General features: G+C 44.1%; 1 long non-coding RNA gene across 2 annotated transcripts in view; it reads right to left on the reverse strand.

Moving 5' to 3' along the window:
• Positions 1-1,452, reverse strand: part of LOC148135181 (uncharacterized) — a 36,830-nt gene extending 35,378 nt beyond the window's left edge. For both annotated transcript variants that reach the window (XR_015755458.1, XR_015755459.1), the window contains exons 1-2: positions 1,319-1,452; positions 212-327 (exon numbers count right to left, since the gene is read on the reverse strand). This is a non-coding gene — a long non-coding RNA (uncharacterized LOC148135181). The remainder of the gene's footprint in view (positions 1-211; positions 328-1,318) is intronic.
• Between the last annotated feature and the right edge of the window lie 4,548 nt (positions 1,453-6,000).

The raw sequence follows: 6,000 nt of genomic DNA on the forward strand, positions 1-6,000 counted from the left end.
GTTGCTCCCTCAGAAAGCACAGGTCTGGACTGATAACTGGGAACTCCTGATTCTGTCTCATTACAACAAAACTTGCAGCAGGCGTGGTGATTGAGCCTGGGGTGTGTCTGTACTGTGCTCCCCCTCCAGCACTTTCTCTATGTCATGTCTTGTTAGCTGATGTTTGGATCCCCCTTATTACTTTCTGCTCTGTGCACTGGAATGATCTTACCTGGCAGCAGGATTTATTGAAGACTCCCGACCTCCCTGACTTTGTCTTTCTGGCTGACCAACCATCGTCCCAACCAGCAGTTGGCAAGTCTATTGAGTGAGGAACTCCATGAGTACCTGTAGAAATAAGACACAGAAATAGGCAGAATGGGAAATTAGACTAATGCTTTGAGGGTTACATATATAGAATGGCACTGAGCCCACAGAGATCTGGAAAATCCCAGTCTCCATTCCTGACCTGTGCTGCCTCATCTCTCTGGAGTGGAGAATTCTGTTGGCTCATGATCTGGAGTAGCTTCAAAGGTGAGAGACGCTGACAGCGGCAGCAATTAGACCCACACCGTGAGGGATACCACATGGAGAGGTACTGAGTCACACCACCAAAGTGCCGGGTCAAACAATTGTGCAGGAAGAAAGGGTCTTGATTCATGTTGCCACTGGGATACACAAACTGTGAGCAGGCGAAGTGATGGCCTAGTGGCATTATTGTGTGAAAATGTATCCAGAAACTCAGCAAGTGCTCTCTGGACACAGGTTCAAATCCCAACATTGCAAATGATTGAATGTGAAGTAAATGCTTCAAAAACGATGTAATTAAAAACCTGTAAATGAGTATTAAACAATTGCTGATGTTAAGAAAAATCCATCGGGTGCATTCCTGTTTTTAGTGAAGTAATCTAAGATGGGACTGGGATATCACAGGTATTACAGAAACACAACTGAGGAAGGGACAGGACAGGCAGCTCAATGTCCCAGGGGACAGATGCTGCAGGAAGGACAGAAGGGGAGCTGAGAGAGGAGGAGAGCTGCTGGTTCTGACTGGGTGAACCATCCCAGCAGGACTGAGAGAGGATATTCCTGCGGGACCGCCCAGTGACGCTGTGTCCGTGGGATTAATCAGTAACAATGGGTCTTCCCTTTCCTCTGATTGTTCTACAGACCCCGAGAGCCCCGCCCTCCTGCACCTTGACCTTCTCAAGATGGCGGCCCTGAGGCCCGCGCTCCCTCTTCCCTCAAACAAATGGCGGCCGTGACACTGGGCCACTTTCCTGATCAGAGATCGCCGCCCCTTTACACGGGCCTGGAGTATTATTTTCGCTCTTTTTACCTGTTTTCGGGATTTGTGAAATCTCTCCGCTCTTTTCTCCCAGCGAGGCTCCCACACACCGGCTCTGAGCGCCGCTCTCTGAAACCGATGGCAGCCGCTGTCGGAGAAAGCAGCTCCATGTGTCTCTCTCTGTGGCCTGATCGATGTGACACTGCGCATGCTCTGCATAGAAACCAAACTGCGCGTGCGTCTGAGGTTATCGGTGAGTTGATATATAATATTCCTATCTGCACAGAATCATGGGTGAAATATTAGTCATTAACAATTGCTCTGTCGACTTACAGTCATAGACATGTCTAGCTTGCCAATAAATTGTTTGTCCCAATTCAACCATACCGGCCAGGTATATAAATTACCAATCGTTCTGGGAATTTGAAAATAAGTTTCTTACTCGAGTTGTGTAAATCGATTGGAAATATGTATGTTATCAGATTTACATCTCAACTATTTCTTAAAATGTCACATAGATTTATGAGAGAGGTTTAACGCTGTACCATGTAGTGAGAACGATCAATCGTGCAAAACACTTTGCTTTCTGACCAATCCTGAAGCGTTCACTCCCGAGAATGCTTTGGCCCCGCTCCTCACTCACTCTGGTTGGAAGACCGGCCGCTGCTCGGTCCTCTAGTTCCGCCCCTTCCTCCCAATTGCAGAGTTGATTCAACTGGCCAAGCAAAAGAAACATTAAGGGACAAGGGAAGTTAGAGTCGATGCCTTCTGATGCGGTGAAAATATCCTAATCTTGGACCGAGAGGCCAGAGATTAATTAACAACTTGTGCAGGTTTGTAATAACATCTTTGAACAGGTTCATTAGGAAAAACAAGGGAAGTCCGGAACAGCACTAAAACAATAACAAAACCCATGCAATATGGTGGGACTCTCAATGCTCAGATGATTTTAGTCTTTACCAAGTGTTTCAGGGCCCCAGTGGGTCCCAGTTCAGACTGTTGCACTCCCTCTAGTGCACAGCCAAATACCACAATTGTGTGGCAAAGTGTTGTGGTGGGAGATAGAGGTGCTTTTCTGAAAGGCGTTCGGTTTTGGAGGTGATAAGAATTGAGAAGGAGTAGGGTTGTGTATGGAGTTACCTGTTCCCCTCCTGTTGCAGCATCTTATTATTGCCCTGATTCTACCTCGTACATGTTTGGTAGATATCAGTGACATTTCGTAAGCCCACAATACAAGATTTGTCACTCTGTTTAAGACATCAGAAATCTCTTGTAGCACTATAGTCATAGAACAATACAGCGCAGAATAGGCCCTTTGCTCCTTGATGTTGCGCCAACCTGTGAACTATTTTCAGGCCAACCCCCTACACTATCCCAAAATCACACATGTGCTTATCTAAAGGATTGTTTAAATCTCCATAATGTGGCTGAGTTAACTACATTAGCAGGTAGTGCATTCCACGCCCTAACCACTCTGAATAAATAACCTGCCTCTGATATTAGTCTTAAATCTATCACTCCTCAATTTGTAGTTCTGCACCCTAATACGCAATGATGTCATCATCCTTGAAAAAGACCTGCACTGTCTATCATATCTCAGCCTCTGATCATCTTGTATGTCTCTATCAAATCCCTCTTGGCCTTCTTGCCAATGAGAACAGGTTCAAGTCTCAACTTTTCCTCATAACACCTTCCCTCCAGACAAGGGAACAACCTCGTAAATCTCCTCTGTACCTTTTCCAATGCTTCCACATTCTTCCCGAAATATGGGCACCAGAACTGCACACAATATTCCAAGTATGGTCGCATCAGAGTTTGTATAAGTGCAGCATGATATTGTAGCTCAGGAATTCAATCCCTCTACGAACGAAACCTCACACACCATATGCCGTCTTAACAGCACTATCCAACTGGATGGCAACTTTCAGGCATCTATGTACATGGACCCCAACATCCCTCTGCACATCCACACAACCAAGAATCTTTCCATTGACCCAGTACCCTGCCTTCCTATTATTATTCCCAAAGTGCATCACCTCACATTTAGCTGCAATGAACTCCATTTGCCACCTCTCTGCCCAATTTTGCAGTTTATCCATGTCACCCTGCAACCTGTAACATTCTTCCACACTGACCACTATTCCACCGATTTTAGTGTCGTCTGCAAATGTACTAATCCATCCACCTATGCCTGCATCTAAGTCATTTATAAAAATGACAAACAACAGTAGTCCCAAAACAGATCCTTGTGGCACACCACTAATAACCGGACTCTAGGCTGAATATTTTCCATTAACCACCATTCGGTGCCTTCTCTCAGAAAGCCAGTTTCTAATCCAAACTGCTAAATCACCCTCAATTCCATGTCTCTGCATTTTCTCCAACAGCCTACCATGTGGAATCTTATCAAAGACTTTACTGAAGTCCATGTATACCATGTCAACTGCCTGACCATCATCTACATGCTTGTTCACCTTCTCAAAAAACTCAGAGGATTGTGAGACACGACCTGCCCTTGATGAAACCATGTTGACTATCTGAAATCAAATTGTTGTTTGCTAGATGATTATAAATCTTATCCATTATAATCATTTCCAATATCTTTCTGACAACAGAAGTAATGCTCATTGGTCTATAATTACCTGGGTCATCTCTACTACCCTTCTTGAACAAGAGCACAACATTTGCAATCCTCCAGTCCTCTGGTACCAAACCTGTAGACAATGACGACTTAAATATCAAAGCCAAAGGCTCACCTGTCTCCTCCCTAACTTCCCAGAGAATCCTTGGATAAATCCCATCCAGCCCAGGGGCCTTGTCTACTTTCACTCCTTCTAGAATTGATAACATCTGTTCATAACTAACCTCGATCCTTTCTAGTCTAACATCTCTTACCTCGTTCTTCTCCTCTACAATATTCTCCTTTTTCCTGAGTGAAAACCGATGAGAAATGTTCGTTTAGCACCTCTCCGATCTCCACAGGGTCCACACTCAACTTCCCACTTCTGTGTTTGATTGGTCCTATTCCTACCCTATCCCTTTAATCCTCACATACCTATAGAATGCGTTAGGGTTCTCCTTTATTCTATTTGCTGAAGACTGCTCGTGTCCTCTCTTTGCTCTTCTTAACTCTCTCTTTAAATCCTTCCTAGCTGATATGTACTTCTCCATCACCTCATCTGTACCATCTTGCCTCATCAACACATAAGCTCCTACATCTTCTTAACAAGAGATGCAATTTCTGCAGTAAGCCACAGTTTCCTTACCTGATCACTTCCTCCCTGCCTTATAGAGACATACCTATCAAGGACATGCAATATCTGTTCCTTAAACCAGCTCCACATTTCAATAGTCTGCATCCCCTGCATTTTGCATCCTAATTCTTGTTGAATCGCATTATAATTGCCCCAGCCCCAGTCCCATTGATAAATCTTTACCTGTGGCATGTACCTATCCCTTTCCAATGCTAAACTAAATGTAATTGAATTATGATCACTCTCTCCAAAATGCTTACCTACAACTAAATCAAACTCCTAGTCTGGTTCATTACCAAGGACCAGATCCAATGTGGCCTCATCTCTTGTCGGCCCTTCGACATACTGTGTCAGGAAACCCTCCTGTACACATTGGACAAAAACTGATCCATCAGACATACTAAAGTTATAGCATTTCTAGTTAATGTTGGGAAAGTTATATCCCCCATAATGACCACCCTGTTACTTTCACTCCTACCCAGAATAATTTTGCTAATCCTCTCTGGAACTCTGCGGAGGCCTATAAAAAACTCCAAGCAGTGTGACCTCTCCTCTCCTGTTTTTAACCTCAGCCCACACTACCTCAGTAGATGAGTCCTCATCAAAAGTTCTCTCAGCCGCTGTTATACTATCTTTGACTAACATGACATGCATGGACCCATTGCAGAGCTTCAAACTCCATGAGGCAGCCATACTCTCTGACAGACAGTCTCAGTCTGGCACCTCCTCTGTCCTTAAGACCATCTGCACTGCCTGCGCTCCTCCATTTTCCTTTTGCACATTCCCTTTCCAATCCACCCCACCTGCATCACTCCACAATTGGAGCTGTCAAGGCCAGAAGTCTGTGGAAAACCCTCCCTAACCTTCTCTATCCTCCTTTTAAGATGTATTTTAAAATCATTCTCTTTAATCAATGTTTTGATCATCTATGAAGCACCTTAGGAGATTTGCCATTGTGAAAGATTCCATGCAAAGCAAGTAGTTTTTGTTATTGCCGTACATTAGGAGAAACAGGAATGATGCATTCAAAATTATAACAAGAAAGTCACTGATAGGTGCAGTGTGTAGGCCACCAAATAATAACATCACATTGTGATGGGCAATAAACAAAGAAATAACTAATGCCTGTAAAAATGGTACGGCTATTATCATGGGTGATTTTAATCAACATGTCGATTGGTTGAACCAGCTCAGTCAGGGTAGCCTTGAGTTTGTTAACTGTATCCGTGATAGTTTCGTTGAACAGTATGAAATGGAACTGACAAGGGAGCAGGCGATCCAAGATCTGGCCCCTGTGCAATGAGACAGGAATGATTAATGACTTCAGAGTTAGGGAACCTCTTGGAAGACGTGATCTCTGTATGGTTGAATTTAGAATAGATATGGCAAGTGTGAAGGTAAAATCTAATAGGCCTGGGTCCTGTGCTTGAACACTGGAACTGCAATAGAATGAGGGAGAACCTGGATAAAGTCGACTGA

This window comes from Chiloscyllium plagiosum, unplaced genomic scaffold, assembly GCF_037043375.1.
Source record: "Chiloscyllium plagiosum isolate Xiang-an unplaced genomic scaffold, Cpla_swu_hap1 HiC_scaffold_51, whole genome shotgun sequence".
NCBI classification, from domain to species: domain Eukaryota; kingdom Metazoa; phylum Chordata; class Chondrichthyes; order Orectolobiformes; family Hemiscylliidae; genus Chiloscyllium; species Chiloscyllium plagiosum.